This window comes from Aythya marila (genome assembly GCF_965140915.1).
Source record: "Aythya marila genome assembly, chromosome: 2".
Taxonomy (NCBI): Eukaryota; Metazoa; Chordata; class Aves; order Anseriformes; family Anatidae; genus Aythya; species Aythya marila.
In genome coordinates, this window is record NC_139043.1 from 132,369,789 (window position 1) to 132,390,925 (window position 21,137).

The 21,137-nt window shown below is 39.8% G+C and overlaps 1 protein-coding gene across 1 annotated transcript in view; it reads right to left on the reverse strand.

The window, feature by feature from the left end:
* Positions 1 to 10,698, reverse strand: part of TRIQK (triple QxxK/R motif containing) — a 63,405-nt gene extending 52,707 nt beyond the window's left edge. The window contains exon 1 of the mRNA XM_082753003.1: positions 10,586 to 10,698. The gene's annotated coding sequence lies outside the window, so the exon portion shown is untranslated. The remainder of the gene's footprint in view (positions 1 to 10,585) is intronic.
* Positions 10,699 to 21,137: the final 10,439 nt, after the last annotated feature.

Below are 21,137 nucleotides of genomic sequence, written 5' to 3' on the forward strand. Positions count from 1 at the left end.
GAGCTCCTATCCCCAGACCTCAGAAACTTTGCTTTGCCCTGCTGGATGGCACTGTACGGGAACAGCAACTTCTTCCTTCCCTTCTTTGAATTAGAAAATACTCCCTTTATTCGTTGTCGCGTTGGTTTTGGGAAGTGACAAAAACCCGATTTTTTCCAGATGTTACTGCTTTCCTGGATTTGCCACAAGTCATAGCTTGCTGGGTGCTTTAATTATACACACTTTCTAATTCCTCATTTGAAGATCTTAAGCTTAGGCTCATCTTTGATGGAAATGAAATTCCTATTTCCTCCTTAAATTAGAAGAAATATTTAGGGAGTAATTATACTTCCCTTCAGCATGTTCACCTTAAACTGGAGGTCACAACCACCCAGAGGACCGAATGTCTGATTTTTGATATTTTCAATGTTGCAAAACGGGACACAACCTTCAGTGAGAATAAAATAGTAACTTTTTGATGTTATTCACAATAAATAAATGCATATTAATATATTATTTTGTTTCCATTGTGCCTTTTCTTTTTTTTTTTTTTTTTTTTTTCTTGTGTTATACCATTAGAAATACATAATTTCTGGGTGAATTATTTAAAAATTAGAATTATTCGAAGAAATACATCAAAAGACCTTTTGAAACTGATGGAGTTCTTCCTTGCCTCTCATCCCATTTTTCAAAAGTTACATTTTAAAGTGCATTAGGCTAAGTTTCAGCTTATTTTTTCCCCATTATTTCTATTACTGATATTCCAACTACTTCGACTTCATTTTCATTGAACTTTGTCTATCGTTCATGGTGAAATACAGCTCTCACCAAATAGTCCACCCCAACCTGCCGATCAGCCTAATACATCGAAACCAGAAGAAGAAAAGAGAATAGCCACAAATCAGCCACACAGGCAAAAAGCTGAGAGGCAGACAAGTGTGTCCTTCTAGTCCATATTTCGCTGCAGTGTAATACAATGTCCCATCACATATGACTTCAAGCTGTAATAATTGCTAAAACTGGCCACCACGCTTTTAGTCTAACAATTGTCTCACTTCTTACCTTGAGCAAGCACGCAACTGTTGAAAGCAGGCTACAAATGGTAGCAGCAAATAACACTTCAGCACACGTAGACCTAATTGTAACACTTCAGCAAAACTGAATTATTAGCTCCATTGCAAAACCCAGTATTCAAAAGGACTTAATGTTCAGAATAAATGTGTTTTTTTTGTTGTTGTTGGTTGGTTTTTGTTTTTTCCTCTGAAACTACTGCAGCTCGATAAGTATTAAATAGCCTCATCTATAAATGAAGAAAAACAGTTATATGCCCCTTTTGTTGTCTCCCATGATATTTTAGGGATTCAGGAAAGCAACTAAAAGCTTAATACACACACACACACACACACACACACACACACACACACATACATATTCTAGTCACTATATAAAAGAACCATTAAGTGTAAAGAGTTTGAGTTCAGTGGTTTTGGCATCTACATTTTCTTCTGTTTTTCAATAACTGATTAAAGACAGAATAACCTGTTAACCTTCCCCACAAAGACCAGAAGAGGAAGCTGCCATGCATTTCCTTAGCCTAACTGCACCACATCATTTTTGCAATTTTTCTTTAAAATTGTCTGAGGTGAACACCGCCAGAAAACCCGAATCTACAGGATTTAGCACTAACATAGCAAATGTAAAGTTCAGCCCTACAGCACTTAATAATGAGCTTAATAGTCCGGCTTAGTGAACAGACCCATCGATGTTAGCAGCAGCATTTTCAAAACCAAGTCCTACTCTACTAGCTTTGAAGGATTAGGCCATAATTGGGTGCAGAGTTTAATACAGCTTAAATAACATCGGTTCAGTAGGTTCCAAAGTAGTTCGAAACAATAGCCCAAGCACACTCTCTGCAGATTACATCTAAATTGCTCAAGACTTGGCTCTCCTGAAACCTACCTAGACAGCCCATTAAACACAATGATTTTTAAGACAAAGAACAAAGTAATAGTGTACACGATACCATCTCTTGAAGAGGTTTATATTCTATTTGGGCAAAAAAGTGAGCATAAAATCAGTGATATCTATCAAAATACGAATCTTGAAGGAAAAAAAAATGAATTAAAGGAGTGTATCAAAAGCAGGATAAAACCTTCATATGTGGAAACAGTCAAATGAAAAAAATGAACTCTGATAGACATCAGAAAATGTGTTAAACTCTTTAGTTGCCCTGTTTCAAGGCAAAGAGGACAAGCGTGGAGTGCAGCTGGAAAAAAAAAAAAAAAGGCAGCAAAAAGAAAAATCAGCAGACGGTAGAAAATGGAATAATGGTAGGTCATGTGAACTTTTGAAGGTGCCTGGTGCAATCATTCAGGCACATCTGCCTAGGTCCTTCCTACAGCCTCCCTGTAAACTTTATGGCCATCCTGGTTGTTTCGATACTATTTTTTTTTCTTATAAGGCAAGTTAATGAAAGCCTATTATATAGTCTAATATAGTGCAACCATCTTTCCAGGTCTTCGCTCTTCCCAGAACTGACAGTGCAGGTCAGGATGCTCAAAACCAGACAAGTTTGGTCAGAGAGCCATTTCCCTGAGCTTTTTCTTCCAAATACCATTCTCTCCCCTTGATGGTCTCCTTGAGGTACAGCACAGATTCTATAGAGTCCTTCTATGGTCAGGATACAGAATTGAACAGAGCCTATACAATATACATCACTTGTGTGCAGTAAATGACAGAATGCAAGTACTTTGGATTCCCTACTCTGCATATATGGCTATGTTTTAGTACTGTACCCACATTTAGATCATAATTTCCATGGGTATATATAAACACACATGAAGATAAACAGGCTCTCTTCTCATGTAGAACTGGAAGAATTCATCCAGAAGCTTCGCTTCGTAAATCATTTCAGATGTATTTTACTGAAGCCATAAAGGATATTAGCAAGTGCACTGGGACCTTTTGTTTTAAATTACTATGATCTGTTACTTTAACAGAAGTTACTAATATTATTTAACCCCACTGGTGTACTTAAAATGAAAATAGTTTGAAGCTTTTTTAAATAGGTTTTGTCTCTATAATAATCATTTTTCCAGAATACCCTCTTCCTACTTAGCTTGTTAGTCCACTGCTTTGTATACCCAGAAAGCTTCTGAAAGAACCCAGACCTGCAAATTATCGTATCTTTCAGAATAAAAAGTTAAAAAGCAATCTAAGAATGCTCTGTTAACCTTTTTAATCCAAATTACAGAAAGATACATTCACAAATTAAATTGTATATGTCAGAAAAATCTAAAGAAAGAAGCATCCATTCTTGCTTTGACCATTTTATGAACACAGATTAAAAAATCCCAAATTATCAGCTGCTGAAATTTCTTGTGGTTCCTCTAAAATCATACTTATATTTATTCATGCCTAAGTCCAAGGTTGAAAAAACACATTATAGAAAGCTTTCCATGATGCACTCAAATATCAAAAAAGAAACAATGCTTTCTGCATCGTGTGGAAAGGAAAGAAATGACAAAATCACAGGGGTGCCTCTCAGGATCACCTAGGACACCTAATACTACATACATAGGAGGGACGGGTGTCTAACATCTTGCTGAAGCCCAGCATGAGTGAGGTAAGGTAGACGTGTGGTCAGAAATATCATGGTAATCTTAAACCCACTTTCGCACAGGCATAGTGCCAAAGGCAGGCACCACCACCAAAGCACCACTGCCATTAGCAGCAGTAAGCCTGTGTTTTCACCATTTTTGGTATTTTTTTCAGGATACACTTTTCTGAGAAATTCCAATTAGAAACAACAATCCAGGACTGGTCTTACCACAGGGATTTGAACTGCCTCCCCACCTCCACCCCACCCTATCCTAGGCCGCACCAGCCCCTTTTGCCTCTGTCCTGCGCCAGAGGCACCTTTGGCTGCAGGAGCTTCCTTACAGACCTGAAGTTTCTCATGGCCCCAGCTTTCCACCCAGATAAGATCGTTCATTCTGCATACACAGCACTCCTACTTCCTAAATACATTTGCAGACAGATCGCAGTCTAACAAAGAGACTCACGCTGTGGTGATCCCAGCCATGCTATCACGAAGAAGCCAGGCTTCTTCATCAGCCCAGCAGTCACTGAACCACCACAGTTTGTCACACTATTCCTTTTACGTTTACTCCCAGACAACTGGCTGAAACAATGAAAAGCATCACACCCGAAACTAACTCTGCTGAGAGCCCCCACAAGCTCTCATCCGCTGACAGTGGCCTCCAGCCATTGCTTCTGAGTGCTGGCAGCTACCCAGCTCTTTATCCATTTTATTGTTACTGTACAGTCCTAATTTTTAAATTAATTTTAATCTAGTAACAGTAAATCAAGGACCTAATCAAATTTAAATGTTAGCTATACGAATAGGGTACTTTCAGTTTGACAGCCAAGACACAAAAACAAAACAAATAATCCATTGCTTCAGGTTAACTGTTTCCTTTTGGCAGGGACATAAGTAATACAAAACTGGTCTTGCAGGAAAGTGATGTAATCTTAATTGCAGGCAGCTTAATCAGCTCCACACACAATGAGTTCAACACCAAAACTGCCTACTGGACAATTTCTGTGGCATACTCACTACGTGACCGAAGGATTTATGCTCTCTAAGAAGAGCTTTTGGGCATGATCACTTTTAAAGGCAGACAAAACCAGGAGGTGAGAGTTGAAGAAGAGGTGATGATACGGTAAAGCCAAGCACTGAAATGTCCCCTGCGCTGATTTGGTTGAGCAACAGGTGGAAAACACGGGTTAGCTGAAAAACAAAGTTAAAAATGTGTTCACCTGAAACTACAGGGGAGTCTCTGATTAAGATGCTGCTGCCCCCAGCTCTGTGCTGGGGGTGACCTGCCTGTAAGAAAAGGCAGTGAAGTGGGGTGTATTCTGCTCCAGGAGCCCTGTTCACAGCCCATGCAACAGGTCAAGATATTGAAAAATAGATTTAGGTTAAGGTGAGGGAAGTAAGATGCAGGTAGGGCTGACTCTTCCCTGAGGGCTGCAACTGGAGCTGGAGGGATGGGGAGAAGGCGACCAGCTGGCAGCATCTTCAACCACCGCATCGAGGGCTTCCCGAGCACATCTGTCAGGGCCAGTTGTGAAAAAAACTGAGAGCAAGAGTTTGTAGAATTGAGAACTTCATATGCACAGATTACAATGAAAACACAATAGCCAAAAGCCCAAAAAGCTACAAAGGCTGATTGATAATGTAAATGTGAGCAGGAATTACCATGGGTAAACTTAACCTTTTCTTCATTTACATCACACAGTGCAGCCAGAAAGAAAACAGTCGAAACTTTGAAAGCTGCTATGCTTCCAAACCAATCTGTTTCCCCACTACAAAAAACAGTTCATAACATAAAAGGTTATTCTGTTTCATTATTTATTTTATTTCAGTGGAAACACATGAGGATAAACGTGGCTTTCTGGCTAGAGGCAACTAGCTACGGGCCATGTAACCTAAGCTTTTATTTTGTTGTCTTACTTAAGGATAGAAATAACAGCATTAGTAGCTGACAACAAACTGGTCCTGTGCACAAAATGGTGTGCATCAGCATGCCCTCTGGATTTTAACTTACCAATACTATTCTCAACATTAACCTAATGCTAACCTTTGCTCTTTTCCTCTCTCATACTTGCCCTTTCTTGCACAAGTGCCTCCTCCACTGTAAGCTTCTGCTGTCAGAACAGTCCTTCCCTGTTTATTCACTTCACCAGCTCAACAGCTATTTCTGGATTTTTTATTTTACCATTCCTCTCCTGACGGCATCTCCTGACCCTCCTTACATGTGCTCTTGTGCTCACATTCACTAATTCATCACACTGTGTCTTTCCAATTCTGTCTTGTTTTTGATGGTAAACATATTGGATGAAGGATGATGCCAAGAACAATCACAACACATGAATAAACAATATTTTGTTGGTATATGAATTATCACATTAACATTCGAAAAAGTCCTGGGACACAATAAACTATTGTATAAGCTCCATTGTATCATTGTAATATCTGGTTAGAGAGGCAAAATCAAACTTTAAAACATTACAGCTGTTTTTTAGCCTTGCTGTAAAATAAAATAAAATAAAGTAAAATAAAGTAAAATAAAGTAAAATAAAGTAAAATAAAGTAAAATAAAGTAAAATAAAGTAAAATAAAGTAAAATAAAGTAAAATAAAGTAAAATAAAGTAAAAATAAAATAAAATAAAATAAAATAAAATAAAATAAAATAAAATAAAATAAAATAAAATAAAATAAAATAAAATAAAATAAAATAAAATAAAATAAAATAAAATAAAATAAAATAAAATAAAATAAAAAATAGTAGAAGACATTGAAAACAAAGGAATTAGCACTGTCCATGTCAAGAATTTCTGGAGTGAGTGTTTACTTAATGCACTGAATTATAGGGGTAACTACACAGAGCCTGTGATACAAAAGTGCCTGGGGTGCCATGACATTTTCCCATGACCTTCAAATATAAGTCTAATAAAAAGTAAAAATGTATTGGGAATCATAGGTGTTGCAGACAATTTTGGGATGTTAAAGCTGCATTAATGCAAGTCCTTCTTGGAAAAGCATATGCAAGTGCTTTTTCTTCTTCTGTGGCAGTACCAGTGGCCATCTACTTTTGTTGTTCCACAAAACAGAGTTCCTCTATAAATGGCAAACACTGCAATTTTTTTGGAGCCATTTTTCCTTTTTATCTTCTTTCCAGAGTGGAAAAAATCTTACCTGATTATTCCAAGCGTCGAAAAATACTTCAAGACCAAAACTGATTATTAAAGAGTTGTAACATAAATTGTGATTCTTCATCTCTTCTACCAACAACATCGTGATGTTTATGTTGTGCATAATATTGCAATGATGTATGAGATCATCAGCTTGCTAACTAAAAACAGTTTCACTGTGCCTGTGATTGATAAACTATGGAAGTATTAAAACATTAAAAATGTTAATCTTTGTAATAATCTCCTGAAAAGTTTTTATATTAATTTAAACCATCGATCATTTTAATATTTAATCATTGCAGACTTCATTTGAAATGAGGATAGCCATTGCACTGAAAAGCACTTCATCTTTCATTTTAAAAAATGATCAGCTTGTATGTATTCCGCCATGCTCTTTACATTTTTTCCCCAAGAAAAAGTAGACCTGTAAGCAAATGAAAAAAATCTACAAAAAACAACAGAAAACTATAAAGCGGAATCAGAAATATGAACTTTTGCAGTTCTGCTTCCCAGGAATAACTGTATTATAATGGTAGTATTGGAAGAGGGTCAGAGGATTGAAGGAGATGTCTATGTTTCCTTCTCTTTATGTATTTCGTAACAAACATAACAATTTACTTAAGAAGAATAAGCACTTAACGGAGTGCCTTGGCTCTCCAAGGTGACATTAACCCATTTTAGTTTTTTTAACTTGTAACCCCATTTTGTAACATTAGCCTACGTTAGGGATACGTAAAGACTTTCCGAAGTATTCTAACCTCTCCTCTTCTGTAATTCACAGCTTGTCTTGCCTAATGAAAATTCAGGTTAATATGGAAACATCCCAAAGGAAAACAAAACCAAGAACTTCCTAGCTATGAGAAATATCTCAAGGAAATTCTATAATTAATCAGAATTGTAAGTAATGTTGATGATATTCACCTGGTTTCTTCTGAAAGATTTTAAAAAATATTTAAGAAACAAAAATTAATTCATGGTATCAAGGAACAATTTACACAGACAAATCCAGGGCAAATGTCTTCATTGCACTACAAAACAAACAAACAAAAACCACAAGTTGTCTTGTTTTCTGTATAGTCCCTACGAAAACCGGTTGTTTCCTGGAGGTATTGCCATAAAGTGCACCAAGCTTCAATCCTCCTTTAAGACTCTGCTGCAAGAGATGGCTGAAATATCTGAACAAAGTAGATCCTGGCTATACACTGGGCAGCATAGCAGGTTAATATATTAGCTTACGTGGCCAGGTATTCATTCACTCTTTGTGATCAATAGTGGGTTAGAGGATTTTCCCATACCTGCCATAAAACTCACACAAATTGGCTTCCTTTTCTTAAAAAAAAGCTGCAGTGTGATGGCAAGAGGTATGAAAAAGTCAAGGAAAAGGTAAAAGTGCATATGGAATCTTCCAATGTCCATAAACTGATTCTGTGTAGTTCAAGTTTATGAAAATTTAAAAGAAAAACAAATAAAAGCACTGACTTTATGCATGATTTTTTAAAGAAAAAAAAATAATTGTTGCATATTATATTTTACTGAAGTCTGTTTTAAGGAAAGACGTGGAAAAATCCTATACATTAAATATGATGCAGTAATTGAATTCAGGAGCTCAGCTGTTTGCATCTGAAGCAGAAGGGATAATCCTGTTTTTACAGAACTTAATAGAAACACATACATAGACATATATGTGTGTATATATAGACACAAGATTTAAAGTTAATTACACGAGAAGTTTTGCCAATTATAACAGGAATTTCCATTTTAGTGATCGGATATAATCTGTTCAAACCTAGGTATTTGAAAAGCCCCCATATCTATGTTGAAATAACTGATTTTTTTCTATAGAAAAAAAAATACTACAAAATTTTAGACTAAAAAATCAACTGTAGAATATCACTGCAAACTCTTCTTTATTAAATCAATAAACAGAATAACAGAATCATTGATGTTGGAACAGAGTTCTTGAGGTCACCTAGTCAACATCCCTACTAAAACAGATTGAGCTAGCAGATTATAAATACAGAGTTATACAATAAATTATAAAAAGGATTTATATGTTGAAGCAAGAATAGCAGAAAAAAAAAAAAAAGTGAACAATTGTCAACTCTACACTGGTGATTAATTTATTTCAAAGTAAACCCTTCATTGTTTTCTCTATGCTCATACTTAGAGTACTGACCTGAAGTACACTTCCATCTTCAGGGCTTCTATAAACACACAAAACAAGTCCTAGAGGGGTAAGTTGTACTAATTCACAATCAAAGATAATCATGCCAACAAAAGCATCTGCCAAGATTTTCCTTTGTGAACAGACAAGCTATTTTCTGAACAACCAAGTTTGTCCCTAGCCCATTTTGTACCAAGAGGTGAAGTGATTCAGCAAGGCAAAACATGCCAAATAGCAATACTTAAGGAATAATTCAAATTTTGCCATAACTGTAGATCTTCTGCATCCCTTTTACAGTTTCCCACTACGGAAGTCACTTATCAGTAGCGAAGGCTGGAAGAACCAGTCTTTATTAATAGGTATCCTCGCATCCTGATCAGTAAATAGCTCTCTATTTTAGGAATGAGCCGGATCCTTAACAGCAAAGAACTTGAGCCCCTTAGGATGTCATTGAACTAGCGTGTGGGAATGCATGTGCCATACCTACAGCCCAGTTACACCATAAGCGCTCTTAGAGGGGTGTTCTGGCACTATACTCGATCGTCATCACTACGTAGGCTGTTGAGACATGCAGCAATTTTAGAACCATATGAAAATGCTGGCAAAAAAACCCTACTGACTTTGCACTTAGAAACATTGCGGTTCCTGTATTTCTGTCCAGGATCTTCTGAACCTAAGCACGATCAATGCACTCACGGAAAACACAAGGGAGCCCAACATCCCCAGAGGTCAACACCCACAAGGTAAACACTGCAAAGGCAACAAATCCAGGTTGTATCTCATTTAGTGCCTGTGCAGAGGCGGCTGATGCAGCCTGCTGACCACATATGGCTCCGTGTGCCTTGGTCCCAACTCATGGTCTGTGGGGGAGCAGCCTGAACACGCTGCTGCTAGTTGTCCCACTCCCAGCCACCTGGAAACCCCACGGGCAGGTCTTTACATGGGATGGGATTTTTACATGGGATGGGGTTTTTACATGGGACAGGGCTGTACATGGGGTCAGTGTTCTACATGTGAACCCAACCAAGCTGCCTCTGTGGGTGCCACATGAGACTTAGTGCTCTTGAGGGCGCATCCTGCAGCCCATGGTGGCCTCGCATGGACCCATTACAAGCCTCCTGTCAGCCCCACCACCCTCAGCAGCCCCTTGGCAGGGCCAGCGCACGCCTCACACCCCTCCCTGACCACAGAGCCCCCCAGCAGGGGATGTGTTTCCCACAAAAGCAGCCTTGGCCGGCAACCCAGCCTGGCACAGGCTGCCTGTGGGCACAGGGGAGCAAGGGGGCTGCCAAGGACTGCCTCAGGGCAGCGGGAGGCCGGGGAAAGGGGAAAGCCCTTTCTGCCCACACCCAAAATGGCCGCGGCGGCCACAGCCGCTGCCCCCTCCCGCCCCCCTCAGCCCACGTCCCGTGGGCGGCACCCGGGCGCCGCGCTGGCCAATGGCGGAGGCGAGCGCTTCCTCCCGGCCAATGGCGGCGGGGCCCCGCGGCGGGCAGCGGGGCCGGCCGAGAGCGCCGCCGGCGCGGGCGCGCCCTGCCCGCAGGCCAATGGCGCCCCCGGCGCCCCGAGGAGGGGGGCGGGGGAGATAGGGGGGAGCGGTTGCCATGGCAACCGTGGGCCTAGTGACTGCGGCCGGGCCTAACCCCGCGGCCCGCCGCCCACCCCGGGACGCGGCGCGGTACCTGGGGCCGAGCGGCGGAGCTCCGCCTCCTGCCTGCTGCCTGCTCCCTCCTCCGGCGGCGGGGCGGTGTCCTGTGCCGCCGGGCCTCGCGGCCGCCCCCCGCCCCGGCGCCCCCGCCGCTCCGCCTCCCGCTCCAGCCCGCCCGCAGCGCCGGGCAGCGGCCTACGTGGGGCCGGGGCGGAGGGGGGGCCGGGCCCAGCCCTCGGCACCTGCGGGTTGCACGGCCCCGGCAGCCCTGGAAGGGTGCTGGGAGGTCGGGCGGGCGCTGTGCCCTGCCTCACATCCCCTGTTCAGTCCCCACCACCCACCTGTGAGTCTGCCAAGCAGGCGGAATTCAAAGCATGTTGGCCACACGCACCACGATCCCGCCCGCCCCCATAGGGACGTACATTTAAGACCCTAAAAGCACCCGTATGGCAAGTTGCCTTCCCTGCCAAGTAACCTTTCACCATCCCGAGACGATGCCCCTGGCACCACATAATTCATTTACTTGGGTGCGAGCGATCAGCCCCTGCCTTCGAGCGGCATGCTGATTAGTATGGCAAGTGCGCGCCTCGCTCCCTGCAAAATGGCACTTGATATTCGGGGGTAACACTCCCCTGGAAGTAGAGATACACAAAACGAAATATTTGCATTTGTTTACCTCTGCAACTTAGGAAGTGAAAGCCCTACCCATATGAACTTTTCCCGTCTTTCTAGATGACATGAATACAGAGCGGAGAACCAGCCTGAAGAAAAGTTGATTCATCAGAGTTTCTGTCTGGCACGCGTACCAAACCGCAGGATTTTCTCCAGTCATTTCTGTAGCAAGCTTAATGGATGGCTGAAACAAAACAGCTTTCTTAGAAATACAGCCAACCCTGACTTCAGCCGATGAGACACAAGGCGTTTTTGTACCTTTTCTGCCAAGAAGCCTCATGCTAACACTATGTAGCTCTTGGAACAAGGCAGCTCACTGGCCATGTTATGTTTTCTTCTTAGGGTACCTGCCCCATGTGGGACAGAGTGTGTTGCACCCACAGTGGGCACAATCTCTGATCTTTCTAACTTCTCTGTGTTCAGAATTTGTAATGATACTGTATTTCTTTAAGCTCTTAGCAAGAATCACATACATGTAAAATACTTACATATTTTGTTTCCATTATTGTTTTAGTATGGTTCAGTTAAACTCAATTAATGATTATGCTCACAGATATTTGGATATAGTAGCATGTGCAAAACAGCAATCACACTCAAATAGCTGTTACGCATGGTTTTTGACTAGATAATCACAACCAAAAAATAAATAAACATGAAGGAATACCGGAATCAGCATAGCTAGTTACATGGTTTTGTATTATCTGAACAACTGCTGAGGAGTTTGTCCTTGTGAGACCTCATAGCAAAATGCATTCAGTGCTAGTTCAGTTCCACATAATTTCTCCTGATCGTGGTATTCATTTCACTATCAAGTTATTCTCCTAAACAACACAGCTGTGTATGACCAGCAACCTTGACATAGAATCCTTAAAGAGTTAAGCATAAGGAATTACAATTTCATGAAAAGGATCTCTACAAGCACTGAAAAACTTTCGCCATTTTTAATTTCACTGTCCTGAATATGTTTCTGAATATATGTAATCTGTCTCTTACAGGCATAAAAAACACAAGAAATAGAACTACTGAATGTGTAACTACAACTGAAATGCATATCAATCAGGGAGGAATAAGTGCTACCTTCTATTGATGTTACCACACCCATCAATTTGTTGCCAAATCCCTTTAGCAAATGACTTTAAAAGTCCAAACCTGTTTCTTAAAGCTACATGGTTTCATTTCATCTCAGGAATTTTCAAAGAAAATATATGGGCTGTTGTTTTCAGTGACTGTCTTTTCCTTCAGGTTACTCTGACAATTTAACAAAAATCTGTTCCTTTTTGTTCTCTTTCTATGCAGTAGTTTTCAACTTTATGATTTGTGAAAATTTTTTGAATAGAAGTTGAATTAAGTTAAATTAAGTTGTTAGCATAGGCTTGCTTTTCCTTTTTATCTTTTGCAGAGCTCCTAGAAGCATTCCATGAGCTTCCAGGGCTCAGCAGATCAAAGGCTGAAAAACAATGCTCAACATCTTTGTTCTAAGATGACAGCACAAAGTAGACTAGCACACAGAATATTAACTCCCCAAAATGCAAGAACTTTGTCTACTCTCTGACCTGGTATCTCCCCGTGTATGTCTAGCCACCAGATCAAGCTCAAAGATATAAAAGCATGTTATTAATTCTTTTTGGTCCATTCATTTTGTGATCATTATCAATAAAAGTTCTGTCCCATCTCCCACTCAGGACTTCAACCCAAATTTTGCCAACAAAACTATTTAATTGGTGTTAATATTCAGGCTAATGTTAAATCTTTCAGGTAATACCTTTCTCCAGAACTCATAAAAGGTACATAAAAAGTATTGCCCATCCAACCACATACCTAAAACTCTTTTTATGCTCCTGTCACTTCACAACAATGTCATTTTGGGCAGCTTTGACAGATACAGTCTTGCTCTGCTTGTATCCAAGCAGAATTGCTGCTGAAAGAAATAATCCCCTTATCTCATTCCTTTGTCCATGTCACTCCACCCCTTGCATCTCTCCAGTGTTCCTATCTGTACGTGGTCTCTGTAAGCACTTTGCCTTCATTCTGAAGGCCTTTATTCTCAACCTGTCTTGGTCCTCACTTAGCTTTAATATCTTGCTTCTCACAACTGACTAACCCAGGATACTGGATTCCACTGCGCTTTTATTCATTTTGTTTATCAAATCCTGTTGTGCTTTCTCCCATGTAACAACAGTACTCTCAGATCCATCCAAAACCACAAGTACGGCAGAAAATATACTGCAGCTTGATGCCGTTGGTGTGCTGAGCTGCTCCTATCACACTAACCGGTACTGCCTAATTAATTATCCCATATTTACCATTTCTGTCTGCTTGTTCGTGTCTTTTCTTACATTTCAGTCGCAATCTCTTTAGCACAGGTACTTTCTTCGTGCTCTTTGCTTGGTTAGTATTTAGCACCATGGTTCCTAAAATTATACATTCTTAAAGCATCTGCAACATAGCCCATAGCAGAGCAAGCCCTGAAAACGGTCCTCATCCCTGCTCCCCAGGTGAAGGGACTGCCGAGTCCATCCTCTCTCATTCCAGCCTTCCAGCTGGAAATCTCAACGCAGTGTCAGTCATGATAGATGGTGCATTTTGTGACACAGACAGCCTGCCATTAGGACAAACTCATTTCACTGAAGAGCCATCTGATGGTAATGACTTTCAGTCACAGATTGACCTAGGCCGGCTTGAATCAGTGTGCTGGAGGTGAAAGGCTCCATATTCCATTACCAGTCCTCTGAGCCATCAAGTCTACTCCATCCCTCCCCTGCTTAATCTGTATTGATATACTTGGTAGCATTTTCCTAACTGCTATCATCCATACAGATGTCTGCCGTCATTTTGTTGATCCAGTCAATCAATACTACATTAAATGTTACCTTCAGTTTACCCTTAATTGTCTAAAGTAGATGTGGTATTTTCATTATTTATACAGCCATGCCATTAAATTATGCATTCCAGATTAAAAGAATAAGAGACTTGTTTACATTATTATTATTGCTCTGGCATCAACTTTTGGATTTCTGTGTAAAGAAATTAATCTCCTATCGGAGGGGGAAATGGGGACTGACAAGCACTAGCTCCTGTTGCCTCTGGGACGTAATTATGCTTGTAAATAGAAAAACAGAAAAATCATAAGCTTAACACAGTAGAGACTCTTGAAAGTTTCATCTCAGCATGAAGCTATGTTTTAATTATTATTTTTGTCTGTATTGTTCAGATCGACAGTGCACCAACTAGAATAAGTGCTTATCCTAGTTAATTCTTCATGAGGCTTATGTCACTGGTAGATGCATTTAATTTATTTCCTTTTTCTTTTCTTAAGCCAGCACTGACTAAGTGGTTATCTATAAACATTCAACAAAGGTTTTACTACATCAGGGCCAGATCCAAAGCCTATTGAGTCAGTTGGAAACTTCAAAGGTCTTTGAACAGGCTCTATTGCAAGACAGAGGTAATCTATGATTTGTTTGGGAACCTAGAATGAAAATAAACTTTTTTTTATATTCTGCTATATTAACAGATTTTCTATACAATAGAGACCGTATATTCTTCTGTCAATGGAGTTTGGACTCTCTGGCCCCCCCTCTCCCTCTAATACAACAATTTTGTACGTACACAGCTAGACAAAGTGAGACAAAGCTAGCAAATTCAAGCTAGACAAAGTGAAAATAGAAATAACACATACTTTTTCTAAGCATGATACTGAATTCTTCACTGTTTTACTGAATAGCCTCCTCACCACCACCACACCTCAAAGCTTTGGAGAAGCTAAAGAACAAACTTGGGGGTGATAATCATCCCTTTCACCTCTACATTCTATGTCTCTACTTAGCACATTACAATTAATGGGTGGTTCAGTATTTTATTTGTTGCTTTACATTGTTTGGCCTTTTTTAGTTACTACTTAGGAGACAAACTCTTTTCTGAATAGTTTATTTGCCTTTTAGTTATTCATATCACTCATATTTGAGTGATCTGGAAACAGAAATTAATTAATCTTCACTGCAGACCTATAAGATCGCAGGCTAGTGGCACTACAGTTTTACAGATGGGGAACTGAGCCACAAAGACCAGGTGAGAAGAGCTGGGAAACTAAAGACCAGCACATCTGAATTCTCTACCAGGGAAAATGGTTGAAGGTACAATAGCAAATGGAACTGGATGGATGTCACACACAGAGGAAGATACATCATAATTTTTGTAGCTGAGGTCATGCCTTTTGCATCTATTAGAGTTCTTTGAAAGACTCACCTGAAAATGTTGATAGAGGTGACTGATCAAAATATTGTAACTGGAAGGTCAGAACAGCTAAGTTACTGTGGCATAAAAGGGAGGTTACTTCTCTTAAAAACAAACAAACAAACACACACACACACACACACAAACAACAACAACAAAAAACACTAATTAATAAGGTTAAGGTTAGGTTAATTCTATATCTACCCAGGACTGTTCTTTCACACTGCAGTCGTGGCACGTGCCCATTATATTATTGTTCTTTGAACCTTCTCAAGTAGCGTGGCTCCATTCAGGCTACCTGTTAGTGACCATTCCTGGCAGATGATGACTTGTGCTTCAAGAAACCTGAACCACGCTTCGCAATAGTTTGGCAGAGAGCTAGCTGGCATAGGCCAGTACTGCACTGGAGACTGTTGTAGCTATTTAGTAGCACAGGTGATGAAATGCAAGTGCCTAGGATCAGCCTCTGGCAGGGCTCACTGTACTGTTAGAGGCATTGCCTTAGTGAGGTATTACCAGCCAAGAGAGAAATCCTAGAGTCACTGTAAACAGTTCTCTGAAAATATCAGTTTGGTGCTTGGCAGAGGTCAAAATACCAAAATAGACTGAGCCAGATTAGCTTAGAAAGGAACAGAGAGCAAAACAGAAGTCATCATTATACCACAGTATGTAACGACAGAGTGTTTGCATCTTGAATACTGTGTCTCATTACCCTGTCTCAGCAAAAATATGTAGAACCAGCAAACATTACAGAGGTGGGTTAACAGGGATGATCAGATTTGGCTACTGTACAAGAGAAGATTAAATAGGTTAAATAAAACCCTGCATCCTGGAAAACAGAAAACACGAGAGAGGCACACAAAGTCATTACTTGCAGAGAGAGCGTAAATAAGGAGCAATTATTTGCTGTTTCCCAAAAAATCAAAAATAAGAGGGCGCCAACTAAAATAATCAGGCAGCAGGTTTAAAACAAATAGAAAGACCTTCCCTTCTGAACAGAACACAATTAAATAGTGGGATCCATTGCCAAAGCTTCCTTTGGTTTGTGCTCATAAAACACTCAGGAAAGAGGAATCTATCAAAGGCTATTAAGACATAAAAAATATAGCTACAACCTGTGAGTCAGAAGGTCCCTAAACTGCAGACTGACAAAAGCCGAGGACATTTGCTGGGGACTGCTCTGTACTCGCCCTATTCTTACACTCCATTCCTACGAATTTGGTAACAGTCCCCACCAGAGAAAGGACGTTAAAGTGGGTGAATCCTTTGTCTAACTGCAAACAGTTGTTCACATTAAAGAAACGTTGGGTATCTGGATGCCACTTAGGACCTAGGTCAGAAATTTTGGAGTACACCTGCATTTGGCCCTATCTCCTGGATGTCCACAGACCAATGCTGTAGCCCTGTCTCTGTCTCTGCCACTCACTGTGACAGACCACATGAGTTTCAGAGAAAGTGTAGTTCATCATAGACACCTGTACAACAGCACCTACTAGAGATTTCTTACTTTTAGGATTTTTTTTTCCCACATAATTTCTAGGGCTATCTGCTGCAGTCTATGAGATTTTGCAGAGTCCTTTCTTAAAATATGCATGATAGAAGTGTGTGAATTGTTCCAAAAATGGTCCCATCAACAACAAATTCAGAATTAAGGCATGTCATTTAACCCTGACTATTACTCTATTACATGATTTTATATCCAACAACTGAGTTATGTGCTTTGTTTTGGCGAAGTGCATTGAATTGTTTGGAATTAGTGGCCATAATAGTTTCAAAAATTTGTTTTTCAGGATAAGGCCACTTTTGTAGGAATCAATTGTAATTATTTGTTTGGCTTCAATAAAAAAAAAAAAAAAAAAAAAAAAAAAAGGTGATTCTTATCAGTCTGTATATTAATTCCAACCTCAATGTTATTTACTACCTGCCAACCTTTTTGACCTCCTCATTTTTAATCAACATTAATTTATTCCATTATTATTCTAGCTGGAGCATTGGCAAAACTCTTAAAGCATGAGTAGCCTGCTATCAGTCCCTACAAAACTTCAGTCGAAGTCTATCTACCTTCAGTAATAACTACTTTTTTGGATCACCACCTATTTTCTTTGTGTCTTTAATGTGCACTCCAAAAGGAAAGTCATGCTTTACCATTTCTTCCCACAAACACAAATGGAATGCCTCCTTAGCTTAGCAACAAACCTTAGAAAGAGGGTCTTTTAGCTGGACAGCCTAAGTGGCTGTTTGCCTCATGGCTAGGGGCTTTCAAGGTGCAGGAGCATCCTCCAGGCTGCTCTCGGGGCTGTGTTTGCTGCTGGTCCTTCTTTGCTGCCTGGAGGGAAGGTGGTGGTGCCAAGTGTCTGATGGGGCAGCCTCCCCACACACCTTTTCCCTTTGGAAACATGAGGCAGACAGATCCTTCCTAGAAAGATCCTGGTGTCACCTGCTAGAAAAAGCAGATGGGATTTTTTACCCAGTCTGAATTCAAAGCTAATGTGGTCACTTTCTCTCTCAGCACTTCAAACCACTTAAGTACAGACATAACTCGTACTTCCTGGCTAGCCATGAGCCCAAATACATAAGATAATTAGTTCCTTAATTCCCCTTGACTGCGATAAGGCTTTGTGAGGTTCATTCTCCTCAGTGAAATCTGTATCTAAATGTCATCACAACCAGAGTCTGGATGCCTGCCCCTAAATCTCAAGCTCTTAATGGTGGATGGCATTTGTGGAGAGCAACCTCATTCTCCTCCTTGTTTTACAGGAGGGGAATAGAAGGGAATGGTAGCAAGCTGAGACTCCTCAAACCTTACAAAAAATTGCCAAGCATGTTCTATTTAACTGAGGAAATACTGAATTGAAATGATGCACCTTGGTGCTCTAATGTTTTATCTCAGCTACTGCATGTTGTGTCTCTTCTTGATACTGCCCTGCCTTAATGGCTGTGTGGATTCTATTTTTTTTTTATGAAATTTATATCATAATAGAAGCTAAATTCACCTAGAAAGGATATTCTCTTGGTTAGTATGGCCAAAATGCATCACATTTTCATTTTCACGTTTAGAGCATTCACTGACTCAACACCTTTATTCAGGGAAAACACTTACCAAAATGAAGGGCACAGAGATCTGTATGCAATTGCTTTGTCACATTTTGTAAATACATTATTACTAATACTGCTAATACTAATATGTTGAACTATGCACCGTGTAAATATACAACTCTTTGCCTGAAAATTTCTGAAAATGAGCTTCTTGTAACACTAATGAGCTACACAGTAACAACAAAGTACTGGACACGGTTTGAAAGGGGGATCATTAGCTTCCAAGGAGCTGTTAAAAATGTCAACATCACTTTAGGATAAGGTACAAAAAACTGCCCAGTAACAAGGTGAAAAGCTCTTTCTTCAATGTTATGTGTAAAACGTGTCTTAAGAAATTGGAAATAACTGCTTTTTTTCTGGAACATTCTTGGTTCAAGCCCAACCTGTATTTATAAATAAAAATTGGTTTCATAAGATATCAGAAATTAGGATTAACTTTCTACTGGGAAATCTGTTTCAGGATAATTGAATTCTGTAGTGACAAAGAGGAAGTACATGCAAATAATTAATTAGCAATAATTCAGTATGGAGAATTAATACTTACTCTACATAACAAGGCAAAAGGTATCATAGCTGAAAAATATTATTCTTAGTTATGAACATTTTTGTGTGTTTTTATTTTTATTTTTTTCATCCAGCATTTAGTCTTTTCATTCTTACTGAAAATATCATTTATTCCAGAGCTATATGCAAAAATCCTCATTCTGCAAACATTTATGTATCTGCTTGATTTTATACAATCCAGTTCTGAGTTAAGAAAAGTTCTGGCTTCTAGGGACTTCAGTTCTCAAGCACTTCATTCTCTAAATCAACTTAAAATAAAATATTTTTGCCTCCTTAACAGACTGCACGTTTTCATGTTAGCAGAATAAATAATAAATTAATGTGACAGGAGGAAGGATAAGTCTGAAGACTGAAATGCTGCAGTTACAACTCTAACCCATTTTGAGAAAAATTTGATCAAAGGCATTTCATGAACAGAATTTTTCCCTTTTGGGGTAAATTGTCTTTACTGTGTGAAGAGAAGCACTACTGGGAGCAGAGAATCTTGTTTTGAAATCTATTTTCCTAGAATGAGTGCTTTACTTTTGCAGTTTCATAGCCGTTAGTCTTTTTCCAGCACTAATCATGCAAGTGATGTCATAAAAAGTAACTTTTATAAGTTTTAATCACATATATTTCAAATCTAAAATAGGCTGTTCAGACAATACACTGCTTAGAAGACCCTATTATACCATGCAGTAGTGTGTGATGAGGAGATGCTACATTTATTTTAGGAGAGAAAGAAATCTGTATTTCATTTGTTACACTGCTAACTTCACTTTAGGTAATTGCATTCAGCTTTATTATTGCCCAGAGCAATAACTGATTGTTAGTTATTGAAGTCTGAAATGATTTTCTCATTTCCCAAGGGAATCTGGAGATTTACATGGTGCACAGCAGTAACTAATAGATATAATCTGGTCATAATGTAGCCCTATAATGTGTTATTTACTTGTTGAGAACACGGATGTTGAACATTTTAACATTTCCTCAAGAAGTGTGGCAGATTTTGCTCATGATATGTGAGCTTTAAGTGTGCACTACTCTTAGTGTCGCAATGGTTGAAATGCCAGCAACCATTAAAATATATATATAAAACACTGGGGACCACATATAGGTACGGCTGAACTGAACATTGGACAGCTTTTATCATTTTTTCTGCCCTAAAATGTATAAAAATGAATTGAAAATAATCTATGATATGTAATATTTCATCAACTATAGATTCTAATTACTTTGTCTTAGAATTTTATTACAACATGAGGATAATTGCACCAGGATGTAGGAAGGCTTTTATGGAGCAGACCTTGCTTTTCTTGCTCTCCTCTGAATTGTGCGCATCTATTTCAGTACCTGTGTATGTGCAACCCTGAGTATTTTCGGTGGCTGTGTGCCTTGTTTTATGAACGTGCTGTGGCATCCTGTAGTAAAAGGATATTAAGGGTGTGTTGTCACGAGCAAAATGTCCCTGGTTGTATTCTGGAAGCAGCAGACATTTTGAAGATGGGATTCAGCTGCCTTAATATAGGCATCTCACTCTGTTTTGCATGCCATGGTGTATTCAAGGCTTCCCCATAGGGATGGCACCTAAAGCACGGAGCCTGCAGGGCATTTTGCCCTCCTGAAGCAGACAGGTGAAATGCTTTCGTGTCTAGTGGCGCCCCCTTTTCTTCAACAGGCTGCCCCTCTGGATGCTGGCTCCTTTTACTTGGTGCCCAGCACAATGGACCCCAGCCTTCTTACGACCTTCTGTTAATACAGGAAAATGAACCCTAAAGAAGTCACTTCAAATTCAGCAGTTTTCTGGTGCATATGTCTGTCTTTCAAGCCACATTCAGAAGTAGGATCTTAAGGAAAGAAAAAAAGAAAAAAGAAAACTTGGGTTCATCCTGGCTTGCTTAGTTAAAATACTCCATTTTGAGGCTACAGTAAAATGACCTGTTAATAAACAAACCACTAATAGGAAGCAAAGTGATCTTTGCCTTATGATATATCCTGGCAATGCATGTATGCAAGTACCTTATACATGATACCCAAATAGA